This window comes from Pinus tabuliformis, chromosome 9, assembly GCF_031772625.1.
Source record: "Pinus tabuliformis cultivar Carrire ecotype Pingquan chromosome 9, CPIR1, whole genome shotgun sequence".
Taxonomy (NCBI): domain Eukaryota; kingdom Viridiplantae; phylum Streptophyta; class Pinopsida; order Pinales; family Pinaceae; genus Pinus; species Pinus tabuliformis.
Window position 1 is genome coordinate 510,123,234 of NC_142307.1, and position 19,860 is coordinate 510,143,093.

The following is a 19,860-nucleotide window of genomic DNA, read 5'->3' on the forward strand; positions in this document are numbered from 1 at the left end:
CTCCTTGTATTCCTTTCTCATCCCCCTCCCTCCCTTTATTGGTTCTTGAGTCTTTTTGTTTCTTTTGTGTCTTATCCCTTGGTGTTCGTTATTTTTATCACTTATTTGTTTATGAATATTTTTTATTTTCTTATTTATGGTTAGGTGTAGATATAAGTGATTTGTATTAATACTATTCATTATTTTTAGATAAGTTTTTGGTTGTTTTAATTAGAATTAAGAGACATTTATTGTTTCCCATTTATTCTTAATATTATTATGTTAGTACTGCTAATACACACATTTTAGGTTTTTATATTTTATTAATATATAATGCTATTATATTAATAAAATTAATATTAATAGTACACTTACTATTAATATTAATAGTTCTTATCAGTAAGATATATTAGTAGTAATTATTAACATTATGTTAATAATATATATTAGATTCAAAGTATGCATTAATTATATTATTTCTTTCTTTATCAGTATCATTAATACTACATTATTAGTATATCTGCCTTAATTATTATTAATATATACTAGTTTTATATTATTAATATTACTTTTATTGTATTAATATATATTCATATTATTTTTTCAATATTATTACCATTAATGATTTTTTAAAGAAAAATCATTGCTTTTTATTAAGATATTAAAAACTACATAAGTACATGCATAAACATTATGCCATCCTTTCAGCATGAGAAAAAACAAAATTGGACTTGTTATAAGAAACACATCCAACCCATAAATCAAAAAGTAGTTCTCACCATGATTATATATAAAATTGTTTAGTGTATTCCACTCCCTATATGTATGGCAGCAAGGTATAAAATCAAAATAAACTTTTAACTAATGTAGTTCTTCTAAGATATGTAGCGTATTATAATTTTGAAATTTTCGGACAACATTGAACCAATTTATAACATTGAGGGAGCCTTTAAAAACTTGAAGAGAGAGACATCCCAATTCTCTTTCCCAACATCAAATAGGTTTAAGTGAAAGAAGTTCAACAAAATTGTTTGTTCCTCTACCTAGATTTTTTATTTCAAAAAATGTTGTTCATTTTTAAACAAGATCAGACATCCACCACATGTACCCAGCTGGTCATACACCCTGTCAAAGTAGGACCATGAAATATTTTGGTTTATTTCTTCCACATTGACCACTCGTGGAGCTAGGATGGAATCTTTTGTGGGAAGAAGAGCATATATGGCTACAACTTTAGAGGAAATGAGAGTGAGGGATGAAATGCAGTCTCTAAAGATCGTTTTGTTCCTGGAAATCCAAACACCCTAACAACATAGTGGAAGAATTTTTCAATGCATGACCTCAAGGGCTGAATCCCACCAAGTTTTCCAAGACTCCCCAAAAGTCAGTCCTCTCTATTCCATATTTCATGCCAAATTTTTTTTTGTGATCTCTAGAATGTTTGTAAAAAATAGACAGGTCATGAAAAGGTGAGAAACTATTTCTTTAACATTTTTACAAAGTATGCACCAACCTAGGCCCTCTTTGCACCTTTTTTGAAGAAAATCCTATGTTGGTATTTTGTTCTTAATAACACACAATAGAAATAGTCTAGATTTTTCCGGATAGGGAAACTTTCAAATTTTCACCCACCACCAATCTTGTTCAATTTGAAACTAGATCTCAATTTGGAAGTGATATCCAAATTTTGGGGAGTAAAGATGAGAAGGAGAATGAAACCATCTGAGTTCATCTTTATGCTCTTTAATTCTAATGTGAGTTATTCTAATGCCTGAGATGTACTCTCACCATGGAACTACAAAATTTCCATTTAAATTGAGTTGTTTTGCATGTTTCCATCCTTGGGACCAAAATGATGATCTTCGTTAAGCCACAATCTGATTTAAATAGAATATACCTTGCTCATTTATGAATGTCACTAGCTCAGGGGGCAACATGTAATTTTTTGAACATCTTACCAAGGGATCAAGGCCCACCTAAAATCTCTCTCCATTTCCTACATTCCATGCTAGGCCCGCACCTATGAAATTAAAAGACTCAATTGTTTCTTTCCATATAGTTGACACCTTCTGGAAAATTTTGTTTTGTTTCCTTACCCATTCATCTAAAGGGAGTGGATAGATTGATCTAAGTGGCTCCAGAGACACACACAAGACAAAGAGGGCTTATGGAAGCTCAAAAATAAAAGTGTTTGGATTGTGCTCAAACTAGGTTCATGTTAAATATCTTGTCGTTGTGATTGTGGTGGTGTCAACGGTTTGTCAAACCGAGTCTGTATGCGAAAGTTAGGAGTAGTCAATGTCCAGGGTTGACTTGGGTGACTGGGCAAGCTTAAGGAGGCTGCAATTTGGACAAAATTCGGCCACCGAATTCCAGCCAATCTGGGCCCGATTCTAGGAGCATTTGTGGCCTGTTTAATTTGTCTCCTTTGGTCATTTTTCAAATTTTCAAAAATGACTAATTATGGTTAAATTAAACAAAAAAGTATATAATTTTGGGGTGGCGTGCCACCAACCCCGCCAACCCCCTAAATCCAATATACAAAATTATAATTTAATTATGGGCCGATGGGCCATGACCCCTGTCAACCCTCTCTCAACCACCACAGATTAATTAAGGGGTGGGCGTCCATGACCCCACCACCCACAGAGCCCTCTTAACTAAATGATGCCATAAGGGTGGGGTGCGGGCTGTCAACCCCACTGCCCTCACCACCTCCCATTGCAAAGAAAACCACCGGCAGAGAAATAGGGGGAGCAGGCCACCGAGACTGGTGGACCTGCCCCCAAATAAACTATGCAAAAAAATATTGCGTGGGTAATTTGGGAGGGGCAGGATTTGATCCCCCGACCCCTCTTCAACTAATTTCCAAATGTTGCCATTACACCAAACCGAATTATTGAACAATCCACCCAAAAATTGATATAAACCCTCATTTTGTCAGTGTGCCTAGGCATGAAGAAAGCAGGATAGGGCACGAAAATCGAGACTGTAATTTTTTTAATTAATTTATTGCAGGTGGAACCATGATTGGGCAAAATTATGAGGAGGGTGAAATTTTTGTAGTGTCCAAATTGGACAAATTTTATGTCGATCTTACACCTCTCAGAGACACGAACCCGATGGCGCAATTAGTTTCCTAATTTGAGCAACAGATTTGTAGAGGACCTAGAGGAGGGAATCTTTGAGTAATCTAGGGGGAATCTAAAAGATTCCTTGAGCCCTAGATTTTCATTTTCTCAGAATTCAGAAATTTGACAGTGAATTTTGCACTATTCGATGCCACAAATCTGATGGTGCATTGAGATTTTCCATTTTCTCATTTCATTTTTCGACCACTTCTATAAGTGGAGTGCAGGTGTCAGCATTCATGAGCGAGCAACCATTTCCATGTGAATTGACGCTGCGAGATTGATGGTATAGACAGCTTCAGCAGTTTGACATCCTTTTCTTCAGATGGCCCCTGGATGTGAGGTATATGCAATGTGTTCATGTACTTCTTTTGCTATGCATTGTGCTGCACATATCCCTGTTTGATGTTTGATGTGGGATCTTGTTTCTTACTTTTCTCATGATTCCTACTTGATGTGATGCGGAATCATTTGTGGGATGTACTTGTTGTCATGATTCGTCATGTTTTGTTTGAGATCCCAATGTCTTTATGTTGACGGGATACTCATGTTGTCGCCATGTATGTTTGCATTGAGATCCCTTTTATGCCATGTTGGCGGGATGCTCATTATCATCATGCATGAGTTTATGTCATACTGATAGGAGTCCTTTTTTATGAGAGTTACTGTAGCGGAACATCTCTTGGAGTCACTCCTGCATCAGGGCATTTTCCTTGTATGATAGCAACATCACCTCTTATGTACATCATCACTATTGATAGCACTTAATGCAGTGGCCTACACCATCTTGACATCGAGGCCCGAAGATGTAGTTACTCCTGGATGAACTCTGTTATCAACGGCTTATGTTTTCATGTGTTGATGAATGTCATGTGCCTCTTCTTTGTAACATGTAGATGTATTCATTTATGTTCTTTTAAAAATGCAATTTAACACATCACGAAAGTAAAAGGTCTTGGATGGGTCCTTTTGTCACACCCAGACCTGCATCATAGATGTACTTCCCCTTCACCACTCTTATCTAGAGGTTATTGATTAAGAGATGCCTCTAGCTAGACTTTGATGAGAATGACTTTTCAAATAGGGAAATATCTTTGAGACCCCATCCTCCCTAATATTTTAGCCTCGTAATTTTGTCCCAGGAAACCCATGGGAGAAACTTGTCTTCTTTGTTACCTTCCCATAAGAATCTCCCACGTAACTTTCTTATGGCCTACAAAATGCCTTTCAGAACCCAAATGAGTGAAATTCGTTACATAGGTATTGCTTCAGTCACTGACTTGATCAGGACTAATCTTCCCACTCTTGATAACCACGTGAAACTCCAGTGTCTTATGTGCTTCTGCACCTTTGCTAGAATCCACCTCCAATCTTCCCTATATGCATTGGGTTTCATATGGAAACCTAGGTATTTAAAACTCTCCTTGATGGACTTGGCTTCAAAGGGCAAGTAAGGATGCGCTCTTCAAACTTCCCTCAGAGATAGTCCTTTGAAACCTAGAGATGTTTTCTTCCATTTAGACCATACCTATTGATTTTTGGAATAGCTACAAGGCTTCCTTAAGGCTCCCTAGATCCTGTTTGGAACCATTGTCGAAAATTAGTATGTCATCCACAAAAAGGAGATGGGTGATGAAAAGATTGGATGCAACTTCAATACCCCTAATACCCCCTCTCCTTCTGGTTGCCAGTAAAATTGATCTATATTCATACATGAATGGAATGAAATACATATATCAACACAAATACATAGCTACAATGAAAAAAAAACTTTAATTCATTAATAACAAAGTAATAAAAATTGTTACATGAGGAATGGAAATAAACTAGTTTAGGCAATGGTAGTGTATCTCTGAGAAGAGCTGTAGTGGCTACACACCTTCTGAACTATGTTACAATGATGCTCAAAGGCATTTTATTATTAAGAAACAAGGGGAAACCCCAAAATTCCAAAAACCTAACCCTAGGAGATGAAGCACCAATATATTGTGGGCTCCGTTGGGGATCGTTAGAACATTAACTTCTCGTGGTTGTAACTTTCGCATACGATCTCAATTTTACTATCATAATACCTAATTTTGAAGGTCTCCAAAAGATGGCTGAAAGAAGTCATGTCAACCAATCTTGCACTTTTTTGATCTATTTTTTTTCCCAAAAAATTGTCTTTTAGGCCCTCAAAATGACTCTAGAAGTTTAGGACCCGAAAATATGCCAAAAATAGTAAGTTGTGCTACAATTAAGGAAACTAAAAGAAACAATGGTGGGGGTCCAAGTGGAATAGGTGGGTGACCACCAATATCCACTTGGATGAATAATTATACTCATCCCTTCAACTACAAGTAGGAAAAGGAGAGGGGACAAAGGGAAACCTTGCCTTAGACCTCTCTGAGAATGGAAAAAAGGGGAAGCAAATCCATTGATCAAGACTGCAAAAGAAAGGTAAGTAATACACCCCATAACCCAATTTATGAAAGGTATTTAAAACACTAAGTGAGTTAAAATCATGCGAAAGTAAACCCAATTTATTCTATCATAAGGTTTTGATAGATCAATTTTTTCTATGATACATTTCAGTTCCTGGATTTGATGTTATGCATACCTTCTTAGCCTACCATTAATGATATTAATATTGATTATTTTTTTCCTGAGGAAAATTTGAGTAGATCCATTGAAAGGGATCACATCTCGTCAGCTAAACAGCCTAACCCAGAGAGCATCAAGGAGAATTAACCCCATGAGTTCCTAGTGGCAAGGTGCTTTAACAACGGGACCTCAACCAATTGAGCTAAATCTCAAGATTATGATATTAGTATTGATATTTTTATTAGTATTAACATTAATAATACTTATTAATAATATATATTGTAATATATATTAATGTTAGTATTAATATTAATGGTATATATTACATATTTTTTTAATATTATGTATTATTATAGTCTTTATTTTAGCTTTTGATTTATTCATTTAACTTACTCTTTCATTTTTCATTCGTACCCTATTTTCTTCCCCTTCTCATGTTGTAATTATATCAGGTTCTCTCACTCTTTCTCTCAACAATTATCCTACTGATGGGTCTTGTTTTGGACTCGAAATATTGAAATGGGAATTGTGGATCATTATCTATATTTACTCTCTTCGAATTCTAACCACCACATAAACATGAAAACAGTGTTATATGAACTCATTACGACACTCTAACCCTTGCAAATGAAAACCATGTACTAAAGAAAATGCAACATTTTCATTCTTTGCAATGTTTTCATGTTTATTAAAGACGAGCCCTTCAACTAACTATCCATTATTATCACCCATAAAAATTGATTGGATTATTAAACAATATGAGATTATGTGAGATTATATTATGTGAAATATTTGGTGGTAAATGATTTCTTATGTTTAAACTCATTTTTAGTTAATGGTTCTTTAGGAATGTTGTCAAAAACTTCAGAAAGACTATGAGGATAGATTGGAGTCCATTAGAAAAATATACTCTTGCACGTCCTTAAAAACTATGAAGCCTATTGATGTGCTCTATTTTTCAAGTCACCTAGGAGGCTTAAGAATGTGCTCAATTTTCATGATTATGTGGCCTCATTCAAATTGCATGCCAAGTTGGGTACTCTGCTCAATTTTGTTGTGATTGAGAAGAGAGGCTTAGATGTTTAAATTCTTCCTACCAATGATAATTACGCTTCTCATGGTGTGGATAAGAAACATAAATTTATCAAATATGTGTATGAAATGCTCAAAGCTAGTCTTCAATGGAATATTTGAACCAAGTCACAAATATACTAAAACTTTATAATTTGTATCTCACTACTACAAAATTCATATACTAAAGAAAATTATATAGATGAATTCCTTGAGAGCACCATGGAAGATATACAAATCTTGATTCTTTCAACTCACAATTCATTGCTTCCTTTCAAACAATTAAGAGAAGATTTTTTCCTCCATAAACAACTCACATATTCAACATTATCAAACTCTATATTTTTTTCCTCCCCAAATCTGCTTCTGAATAATCTATGTTTCCTTGATAATTACAAATGGTACTAATGTTAGTATATGATAAATAGGAAAATTTTAACTAATCACCCCAAATCCCACCTTTTCCAAGCAAGGATTCTATTTGGTGCTCAGTTTAAATGGTTTTAATGATTCCTATTTTAGGTTGTTCATCTAAATGACCCAAATTTTGAAACCTATAAGAATAACAAGATTGTGACCAAACCATAATATGTTTTTCTTGAAACAGATACAATTCAAAGTCTATATTCATATATTCTATGTGAATGAGGAAAACATTCATCTCACTAAATTTCACACACACATACCCTCAATTTATTGATTAAATGGGAGGTATTTGAAATAAAGATACCACATAAGATGATTGTCACAACTGTGAAATAGCATAAACAATTTCTACTCCTTGGTTGTTCCAAATCAAAACATTCATTTACATGCAATCTATCTTTTTTGTCACCTTTGACTCATCACACTTGTAGCCACCTGATCCAAAATGGATTTTGGATAGACTCCTAAGTCTAAGTGTTCCTCACAGAGGAAAATGAAAGTCTAAGGAAGTTCTTGGAAATAGCCCCATTGCAGAGATCTTTTCCTTCTGAATCTATTGCAACTTGAATAGGCAAAAATGGACTTAGGATGTAGAAGTTATCACAGAAAGAAGGTGCCCTTGGTTCTTTGGAAAAAGAGTCAAAATCCCCTAAAATGGGAAAAAAACCCTTATAAAGGGAAATCGCATTGGAGGAGGACCAAAGGTGGACTTAAGTGGAAAGGGGAGAAACCCCCGATTGCCAGTCCTCGACATATCGGGTCAGAGGCAGGCATGTGCATATAACATAAGGCAAGGACCTCAGGTTGATGCAATATTGCGATCGTCGATATCGGCAGATCAACAATCTCCGACTCATTGCATTGGAGACAGGCCCGAATGTGATATCGGGACCCAGGCTACGCGACATGCGATCACCGATGATCGGATCTGCGAATCAGTATTGACGATGGACAGAACCCCTGGGCCGTATGCGATGTGATATGCGATAGCGATCGCAACATGCAATCTCAGCCGTCAGATCATGAAAGGAATGGACGGCCACGATTAAATTGGCAATCGGAGATTACTGGACCCGATGGATTTCATAAGTGTAATTTATAAAATTTGAAATCCAGTAAAAGGGATTTTCTGTGTATTAATGTTTTTCGGTGTAAAAACCGAAATACAAAGGAAAATGCCCGAAGGCGATAAAATAGACCTGAAGGGGAATTCTAAGCCCGATTGCATAGATTTTGAGTTCCGTAAAGGCGGATTTCGGGCGGGCCTCAAGCGGTAAATGGTATTGGGCTAGCTCCACCCGATCCCACACACTGGTCAACATGTGGCTAGCGGAGGAGAGAGGAAAACCGCCTTTTCAGGTGGGTAACCTTCGTACCCTTAAGCCACCCGAAATTTCATATTGGCCATTGGATCGGAGATCCCGTAGATCGATGGTGGAGAGTGTGATAGTGGCCAAAGGTGGACCTGATGCAATATTAGGGTGGATGAGACAATATTTGAAGTCCGATAGAAGGCATTTTAAAGGGTTTTTCATGTATTTCCCGTGTATTTGGGATTTTACCCAAAACACTTATGCGATGTGATATAACGCCTAATGGCGGACCCGATAGGGATTTTAGGGGCGATTGAAGGGAATTTCACATCCAAGAATCGCGCCCGATAGTGTATTTTCCAGGAAAACCTCTGTGTAATGGGTTTTGTCTATTTTCGACTTATTGCCTGGAAAATGGCCCTGATCCCTTGTAACAGCTCCTAATCATCATTCCACGCCACAAGCGGGCATTTTTGGCAAACGATGAGGCGTTTGAAAGCCACAGAGCCGTAGAGCCAGATGGCCAGTTGAACAGACAACGCAGAGAAGCCACAAAACCCTATGGGAATGATTGAACGTAGGGAAACGACTGGGGAAGCCGAAAAGCTAGGAAAATGCCTCAAAGGAGCATAGAGAGCTCAATTGAAGAAAAATGGGAGAGCAAAGGTAGAAGTAACAGAGCAGAGAGGGTGAAAAAAAGCTAATGCGTAGAGCAATCGAGGGAGTCACTTGCAGGTCAAGTGAAAATCCAGAGAGTTGTAAGTTGCAGAAGGCCAAAGCCAAAGCCAAAGAAGCCAGAGCGAAAGCTAGAGCTAGAGCCAAGAGCCAGAGCCAAGAGCCAGAGCTAGAGCTAGAGCCGAGAGCCAGAAATCCGAGAGCTTCAAGAGCCAGGGATAAAATGGTGGCTAAACCCATTGTTTATGTGTAAAACAGTGGAGTTGAACCAAGAGCTTGTAAAAAGGACTTTGCCATAATCCTAGAGAGCCTAGTTGAGTTAACTAGAGCTCAAGGAGATGTAGCCTAATATTTTTGGGTGAACTCCATATTAAACTTGTTGTCTTATGTGCGTGTGTTATTTGCTACATTTTTTCATTGCTATATGTTTTATATCAGTTTCAGCAAATCAATTTACAGGCACATAAACAGTTTAAACGACCATAATCATACACCTTATTTTCAAGCACATATATAACTCCACATTGGTTAATCATACATACTTGGGAATATTTAAGCTTTGGAAGTGGGAGAGGTTCTTGTAAGTTAGAAAAGAAGCCTATGTGCCCCATTTTTAGATTAGTTGGTATCAGAGCTTGAGATTGATTAACCACACCTTCAAAGAAGGTTATATTAGCATGCTTGATTGACAGAGCAAACATTGCTTGTCTAAAAGGTGTTTAAACAGTCAGAGGTTGATTGTATGCTTGTTTTGCAGACTGACTATTGTTTGAGTTTGCAGAGGTGAAAGGAAAGCTATTAATAGCTCAGTCCAAGAAGGACAAGAAGGAAAAAGGGCTGAAGGAATTCTTCTATCCCAAAGGACCTCAAAGCAATCCTTGAAGCATAAGAGGTTTGTTGCCTAAGGTTGCTTGAATAAGCTCTTTGTTAATCTTGTTTGAAGTTATTTTGTTCATTGGTATAATGACTACTTCTACAAGTGAGTCCTTTAATCCTTCTTTCTTCATCACAAGACTCTTTGATGAAGACATGAAGCAAGACTTTTCCACCATGATGGATATGGTGAGAGAAATGTATGAGGATGGAAAAAAGAGCAGCATACTTAGAGAGCAGTTGAATTCCTTGAAGGAAGAGAAGCACTTGCTTTCTGACAAATTGAAGGAAATGGAGAGGCAACTTCATATTGCAAATATGAAGCTGAAAAGGATGCATGAGTTGGAGACATAGCTCTTTGTTGCCCAAGAATCCTTAGTCAAGTATCAGCTTGAAGAAGAGGTAAACCATTCCAGTTTGTCTTCAAATTCTTCTAAGAATGCTTATATTGGTTCTTTTGAAAAACATACCAAAGGCATAGGTTCCAAGCTAATGTCCAAGATGGGCTATGAAGGAAAGGGCTTGGGAAATCATGCACAAGGTATTGTTGAACCAATAATGGTTGAGGAAAGGCCTAAGTATTTGGGTCTTGGCTATGGATAGTCTTATGGAAAGAGTTCCAAAGCTGCCATGAAGGCCATTGAAACAACTCCAAGAAGGAGTTGCATTGCATAGTGTGAAGATTGTATTCAGGAGGAATGCAATAGCTTGAAACATCATTTGTAGGATGCAGGTGTTCAGAGGCACACACTTGAACCAGAGAGTTGGGGAGACTCTAACAACCTTGAAGAGATTGATGTTGTTCTAAAGGGAGCCACTTCTTCATTCAATTCACCTCCTCATGAAGGAAATAAAGGTGAAAGAGAAAGGTATAAATCTAGTTCTAATAATATTCCTTTTGATTTGGCAAAGGATAATAAATTTCCACATAGATATGAGAAAAGAATTGCATGTTCCTTTTGTGGTTTGGATAACCATAATGTTTCTAGATGTTGGAAGAGAATGGCCAAATACAGGAAACTTTTGAAGGAAAGAAAGTAAGAAGCCAAAGGTCCATTAGACAAGGCAAATCATGATATGAAGAGGATGCACATGCAATGCACTTACTACCATAAGCAAGGGCATCTTGCTGAAAAATGTTGGACTTTGAATCCAACAATGCTTCCACAAAAGCTGAAGAAAGTGGAAAGAGAAGATGGCGGAAATGGAAAGGAGGATTTGTTATAGACATTTTTGTGCCTTACAGCTATAATCATGGAATGCCCATAATTCAAGGGATCCAAAGTCCCTAATGATGTTGTTACAACTCCTAAAGGAACAAGGTCAACCAATGACAGCTTCTCCCAGAAGTTCTCCACCAAAAACCACTCAGAAACAGTCAATTCAGGATCAATTCAGAGGCTCCACTAGCTGTCTGCGCTGAAATGCAGAGATTACACTGGCTAGGTGCACTGCAACGCAGGTAGAAGCACTACCAGGGTGCGCTGAGCGGGAAATGACAAATGGCAAGTTCATTCAACGAGGTGGAAAGACCCTGGAAGCTTCCAGAATCTTCTCCAATGACACTTGCCTCAATGAATTCGACTAGTGATGAGTAAGAGGTTCTCAACCTCCAAGTGGAAGCAAGAACTGACAGAGAGAAGCCACAAGTCAAAACATGAGCTGACTCATCCTCTCTGCTCACATCTATATATGGATCTCTCACCCAGAGGTTCAGAAGGCTGGAATTTTGTACTTTGCAGAGAATTGCTGTTGGTTTGAGATTGACATTAGCACATTGGGTGATCTATGCTTTGTTGGAGGAGAGGAAGGGATTCCATTGCTGGGAGGTAGATGCTGGATCGGAACTCACTTGGTTGTATCTCCTCTCAGACTTTATTATCTTATCAATAAACTATTTGAGTTTCTCCTACATGTTGTATACCAATGATGTTTTGTTATGCTTACATGTTTAGCTTAATATGATCTTGAGCTTTTTATGAATGTATATATGTATCTTTGTGTAGTTTCTCTCTCTTGTGATCTTGCAGGAATTCGGTGAAGCTGGGCCGGTGAAGGAGCAAGAAGCTGGGAGCTACTGAAGAGAGGAGAGATTTGGATCGACAAACTAGCGGAAGATACAGGTTAGTTAGATCCTTCTTCCTCACTTACATTCCATAAAGAAGAATACTTGAATAAGTTTACCTGTTTGTTGCTAAGGCACTATCACCTCTTAGAGTGGGATAGGGGCATTCTGTATTGGATACTTTTCCCAACAAAAAATTGGCAACTCCGCTGGGGAGAGTGTCTTGTTGGTTTATTTGTGTTTCTGGTGTTGTTCTTCTCATAAAATCAGGAGTGCCGAATCGAAATGCACTTGCCATTTTCAGGTGCAAAGTAGAGATCTACCACTCTAGTCCACTCACTGGGCCTGTTTTTATGATCTGAACAAACTGATACACAAGTGCTCTAACAGCCCTTTGTGATAGATCTTAGTCCTCCTATAAATCATCCTCCTAATTGCACCTAATTGATAGCTTTGATTTGGCCAAAAACTATTGATTTAATTGCAAACCGTAACCCAGAACCCAGAAACAACTCTCGTTTCTGCTTCAACGCAGACTCTGTGAAGAGGTTCTACATTTCAACGCAGGTCCCGTGAAGGCTACCTGCACTGAATGTCAAAACCTCTGTGTTGGGAGTGCGCTGATCAGTCTTTGCCTTGTGCAGCTGTGGTTCCCTGCTTCCTTTTGCTCAGTTTCATCTCTGTTTTTTGCAGCCTGTTATCAGTCAGTGTACCTATCTGAAACCCCTTTTCTATGCCTCAATTCCACCTCAGTTGTATAAAGAAACTATATTTGTCCTTTGTGTATTTGTTACATCATTTGTCGCCCCTAGATCTAGACCTGTCGTAAGTGTCGTTTTGATCTTAGGAGTGAGTTTGTTTGCTGTTCACAGTTGATTTAGCTTTTACTTTTGTCGTTTGGTTTGAATTTATGCATTTCTAGTGTCGAAACAAGTAAATCATAAGGTGTCGTAATCGTCTTTTGATTTTGAAAAAGGAACTTGTTTATGTTTTCACTTGAAATCGAATTCAAATTTATACAACAGCTTTCTTTTTAGGCATCAATATTAAGGAAGCGAAAACAAATACATGCATTTGTGCATTTGCATTTTGATAGTTTGCATGCTTTGATTTAGGAAAAAGTGAATTACAGTGTGCTCTATGCTCTTTGAGAAAAGTTGTATCTTCCTTTTCCCCTTGTAGCTAGGATTTTCATTGTTGAAAAGATATAAAAACTTGCTTATCATCTTTAGACTGCATTTAGGAATTGTATCATACATCTCGTGGTGATCCAAAAAGGCAAACTTCTAAGAAATATCAACCTAAAATAAATTGAATGAACTTAACAACGCTTTGTAACTTAATGCACAACATAGAGGTCTAGGCTAGAGACGTGTTCCGACGTCGTAAAACCTGGTGACTGTCGATCTCGCTGATGGTTGGGTGATTCCTCCTGAGGGACAATAGCGCCAGTACGGATTGTGCTCCCACGTACCGTCGAGTATATATTGGGAGACCCCTATAGGCATAAAACCTTTATCCTTAGGAAGCCATGTCGGTCGCCCTACAGATCGCAATGCACTGAACACAGCATTCGGGAAGATTGACCGCCCGTACCTTAAAAAGTATTCTGTGGTTTTGTGAAAAGTTTGGCACACCCTCTACCTAGAACTCCAGAGAAGTTCCTTTTGGCCTTTTTCAGACTCTATAATGGAAAAAGTCCATCCGCGCATTTGTCACTTCGGGCTCGTTAAAACATCGAAGGAGACTAGAGTCATCTTTAGCTTTTTCTCGACTCTTTAAAACTGAAAAAGCAAGTTGTGTCTAAAGCATTGTTAAAATTTATTTTAAACGGAACAATCACCCCTTTTTCCTGCGTTGATCTTGAAGTTGAGAAAATGGAACCCACAAACCAAGGAATTCCCCTTGGTGGAAATCCTAGTCCCTTCTCCTCTTGGGGAGATGTTGGTACGCCCCATATGGCCACATTGTCGCTTCCAGGACTGAAAATTGGCTTGCCGGTCTGGCTCTTCTCAACCAATGTCGTTCAGAACACCACTATTCCTTAACAGTTGAATCAATAGTTAGACCAGTCCAGAGTTGCCCACCAGCCTTCTACTTCTTCTAATTCTTCCTCTCCTCCTTCCTCTTCGCTTGACGGAACTGGTAAAACAAAAAAACAAGTTCTTAAGGAGAAGAAGGAAAATAAGAAGAAAGAGAAGAAGAAGAAGGAGCCAAAAGTGACTGGGGGTAAACAAGTGTCGTCTGACAAAAATCCACACACAACACTGACTAGGCCCAAATCTCCATGTGTCATATGCAAGGGAGACCACTTCCACAGAGATTTTCCCTGCATCCCTCGGATACTAAGGGACTGGTCTCCCCGTTTGCACAATCCGGTAGCATCAACCTCTAATAGCCATGTTGAATGCATTCCGTCAACTAGCGAGAGTGAAGTCCTTGGACAAAAAGGGAGAGCTAGATCTCCCTGTAGACTGTGCGAAGGCAACCACACCATCCACCGTTGTCCCTTCTTAGAGGAAGCGACAGAGAATAGAAGTTCCCCCTGTTCCTGAGAGGCAATCTGATATTGGTTATATTGGTTTTACATGGGCATGGTTTATACTTACAAATGGCTCAGGCTTGATAGAGTGCTTGGGGGTAGCCAGAAAGGAAGCATGCTTGCTTGGGGGGTTGGCTCAGGTAGAGAGAGAGTAGGCTCAGTGAGGGGAAGAAAGAAAAGAATGCTATTCCCGCTAGCAATCACTGGGTATCCGTCCATCGCCGTTTGTTTCCAGTTGCGTAATCTCGGATGCTTTTGGGGGCAAGCTACAACGATCATTCATTCAATTGAACCTATATTCTTGGCCATTCCCTCCTTTCTTAGGATTCCAAGCGATAGGGATCAACCGCCAAAAACATGTGAAGCAATAGGATCAATCAAACAAAAGAGTTTTGGATGATCGTCCGGTTTCACCGTTACGACTTCCTCCTGGATATAAAAAACTCTTGCCGAGTCCTTTGTTAGTTGAAAATCCAGCTGGCCCGCTCAAGTGGTCAGCTGAAGCGCCGTTCATTGAAGATGAACCAGCTGAATCCAGACCTGACGAAAGTCAAAAGGTCGAGATGGCAGTTGACCCGGTCTTGCCTTCAGAGGATTTATCTTCGAATGATATAGTCACTGAATAGAATAAAGATGACACCATCCAAATTCTCTTCATCAACACAGACTCCGAAGAGCACGGGGGCACTCCCCTCATTCCTTTATCGCAGGAAGGAAGTTCGTCAGAGCGATACTCGGCCGTTTACTCAGTCCCACCACCAAGCAACCTAGTTGTCTCCTTCGACTGGAACCAACTAGGTAGACCCCGTTTGCCGGCAAGCATACCATTCAGAATTATCGTCCAAATATACAGAATGGTCATGGCTGGCACCATCATTGATGAAGGGGCATCTGTGAGTATCCTTTCCTCCACTGCTTGGAAAGCGCTTGGTTCGCCAGCACTTTTTCCTGAAATGAGAAATCTGACGGGCTTTGATAAAGGAACCAGTCGACCTTTAGGGATACTCCCCAATGTGCCTATCACATTGAAAGGGAAGACCGTTCAAATGAACGTGATGGTCATTCAAGGACCCTTGGATTATAACCTACTCCTTGGATGAGACTATATATATTACATGGGAGCCATCATCTCCTCACTCTTTAGAGTAATGTGTTTTCAGCACGAAGGAAGAGTGGTCAAGCTCGTGGACCAGCTTTCATTTCCCGAATCACGCATCGCAAATAGTCATATACCATCCCTAAATGGTCTCTTCACGCAAGAAATGTCTCAACCTACGGTCCGTCCTCCCGATGAGCGCGAGTAATTCGGAAGGATATGACTGGAACCCAGGGGGCATGCGTCCTGGTCTACTTCGGCAGGAAAACTTTGGGTATAGGGTAGGTTTCCGCGGGAGAATATGACTAGTTTGTACCCCGCCCATGCTGGAAGAGGGTTATTCTAGAATAAAATTCTTTTGTCAAAGTTATGTGAGTTGACAGACGGAGTCTCTCACCTTTGTCTATTTCGGTAGACATTGCCGAAGAAGTGTTTTGTTTGAAAGATTAATAGAACAATCTTTGGGTAACCTGAAAGAGGTAGGCCTTTCCCGGTAAAACAAATGTTTTATCTGCAAATTGAGAGGTAACCTTGAAATCGTACTTTATACCTGGGGGCATGCAAACCTTTTGGAGTGCAAGCAAGGGGCGGCTATTTATTTTTTAAATTTTTAGGTCCTCCCTTTAAACCTGTAGGTCTAACCCTTTAAACTCGTAGGATTAGTCGTTTCCGAACTTGCATAACGAGAGGATGCGGGGCATAGCTTTGGTAAGGTGCAAGCTCCATAAAAATGGCATCTTACATGAGACATTCTTATCATATGATTGGATTATCGAGCAGTTTTAGCACATAGTTCATGCTCGTTAAAAAATAAACATAAGATCGAGCAGTTTTAGCACACAGTTCATGCTCGTTAAAAAATAAACATAAGATTGAGTAGTGCTTTTCCGTGTTTAAGCTCGTTAAAAAATGAACTATCTTCTGGTAAATAACCACCATGAATGTAACATTATCAGCCATTAAAACCTTGGTCGTGTTTGCACCGTCACCTCCACTTTTCCATTGGCCGATCGTTCACCTCCATATGATTGTTTACCCATTTTGAGGAATAGCTGCGAAGAGTGATTTCACTAGCGATCCTTGTGACACTGCCGTGATTGGAAAATTCCAACCTTTACCTGGAATCAGCTGCTAACCCGTTTTATCACTCATTCCTCAAAAGATGAGTCTTCTTTAAGCTCTTTTCATCTAACTCGTAAAATATGAAAAGATTGCCGAGTTTTGGCCTTCCAGCTCGTTAAAGCGACCGGAAGTGCTATCCCTCCTCTAGATTTTAATCTTTTTGGACCTGAGGGATTATTGCACCAAAAGATCGAGCGCTTGTTTTGTTCGGCTCGTTAAAACTATCGAAAACTCATCCCTTCTGTATTGTTTTATACTTTTTTGGACTTAAGGGATTAGATGACGAAAAAGGACCTTCGGAGTTGACTTTACGTACTTTTTCAGACTCTCTAAAAATGAAAAGGACCGAGTTATCTTTGTCATTAGACTCGTTAAAAACATTAAATAGCGACAAACTTGTCTTTAGACGAGAACGAGTTTCACTATCGCTAGGCTCGTTAAAACATAGCGATGGGTTTGCCCGAAGGGCAAATTATAGAACAAGCATATGTTATCCTCCTTAAGCTTGACAAAAATAAAGAGGTACTGGTCAGCAATGACTGGGGAAAAATTGGGAGAAACTCAAAGAACTTTATTGGTAGCATGTCGCTCTTGAACATGACACTTCCACTCCGTGCCTGAGTCGGGTTGGGTTGTTTCATTCACCAGTCACATCGCGATGGTATCGCCAATACCATCCATCTTTGGGGTAAATGCTACCAATCCATCACACAAGTGTCGCCGATATGTTCAAGAAAAGTCATCCAGAGAAGTCAACCGTGTCCCATCCACTACCGTACATTATCCTTCATCCTTTCATGACCACCACCCTGAACCATATATCATCAGATCGTTTTCACCTCCATCAAAATCATTTGCTCCGTTCCGTGTCACTGATGTGGGATACATTAAGGCCCTCCTTTGACGGATCGCTTCTTGTCGACATCAGCTCATTATCCAAGAAGTTGATCTAGGAACAACCCCTTCAGTACTTTGAAGCTTGCATGCCTCAATGGCAAGTTTCTCACTTCCGGCGACAGGTATACATCAATGACCTTCGACCGAAAGATTTTGCGTGGTGTTCGACGCCAAGTCCTTTATTCACACCACGTGAATTGTACTGCAGTACCTTGAGGGTCATTATCATTATTGGTGATTCCTCTCGCGCTTGTTAATGGTTTACCTCATTGACCGGTAATCAAGCGATGTCTTTCCATGTTCGACTTCAGAACATTTCTCACATGGATCGACTTGTACTTAGAGTGAAGATCGAACGAGTTTGAAGACCCCGGATCTAGTTTCATCCATCCAGGCTGCGATAAATATTCAGGAAAAATAAAGACATTGACATGTACATCATTGCAGCAGATAATCATCCTACCAAAAGGATGATGATTTCATCAAAGTCATCAGTCTACCATCAGACGATTGTCTGTTCTATGTACAGAAAAATCAATTTATAAAGCTGAGCATGGGAATGCCCGCGTCAGCTAGATCATGAAAGCAGTATACAAAATAATGTATTGTATTGTATCTTATTACAGGTCTCCTCCCAGCATTGGAAGAACTTCGGATCCTCCTAATAAAGCATTTCACCCGATAAACGGCCTCATACTTTAGGGGGCAACTGTTATAGACATTTTTGTGCCTTACAGCTATAAGCATGAAATGTCCATAATTCAAGGGATCCAAAGTCCCTAATGATGTTGTTACAACTCCTAAAGGAACAAGGTCAACCAATGACAACTTCTCCCAGAAGTTCTCCACCAAAAACCACTCAGAAACAGTCAATTCAGGATCAATTCAGAGGCTCCACTAGCTGTCTGCGCTGAAATGCAGAGATTACACTGGCTAGGTGCACTGCAACGCAGGTAGAAGCACTACCAGGGTGCGCTGAGCGGGAAATGACAAATGGCAAGTTCATTCAACGAGGTGGAAAGACCCTGGAAGCTTCCAGAATCTTCTCCAATGACACTTGCCTCAATGAATTCGACTAGTGATGAGTAAGAGGTTCTCAACCTCCAAGTGGAAGCAAGAACTGACAGAGAGAAGCCACAAGTCAAAACATGAGTTGACTCATCCTCTCTGCTCACATCTATATATGGATCTCTCACCCAGAGGTTCAGAAGGCTGGAATTTTGTACTTTGCAGAGAATTGTTGTTGGTTTGAGATTGACATTAGCACATTGGGTGATTTATGCTTTGTTGGAGGAGAGGAAGGGATTCCATTGCTGGGAGGTAGATGCTGGATCGGAACTCACTTGGTTGTATCTCCTCTCAGACTTTATTATCTTATCAATAAACTATTTGAGTTTCTCCTACATGTTGTATACCAATGATGTTTTGTTATGCTTACATGTTTAGCTTAATATGATCTTGAGCTTTTTATGAATGTATATCTGTATCTTTGTGTAGTTTCTCTCTCTTGTGATCTTGCAGGAATTCGGTAAAGCTGGGCCGGTGAAGGAGCAAGAAGCTGGGAGCTACTGAAGAGAGGAGAGATTTGGATCGACAAAATAGCGGAAGATACAGGTTATTTAGATCCTTCTTCCTCACTTACATTCCATAAAGAAGAATACTTGAATAAGTTTACCTGTTTGTTGCTAAGGCATTATCACCTCTTAGAGTGGGATAGGGGCATTCCGTATTGGATACTTTTCCCAACAACAGGATTCCATGGATGATGTGTCTTAGGATGATTCACATGATGATGCTGATGTGCAAACCAAGGTAGTACCTTTGAAAGGGATTGGTAAGAAACGGGTAGAGTTCTTATCCGATTAAGATTGCATGTCTATTGATGCATCTACATTATATTTCATTTCAGCTTTGAAAGTACAGTGCGCTTAAGTGAAAGTTGAAGGATGAAATGCATGCACGAGCATGAGATGCATGAAAATAGGGATGTTGATGATTTCCTTGTCTTTGAACATGTATGTGTAATTAAATTGCAGGGTTGATTTCTTTGACATGCATGTGATGCCATGTTGACTTGGGAGAAGTTA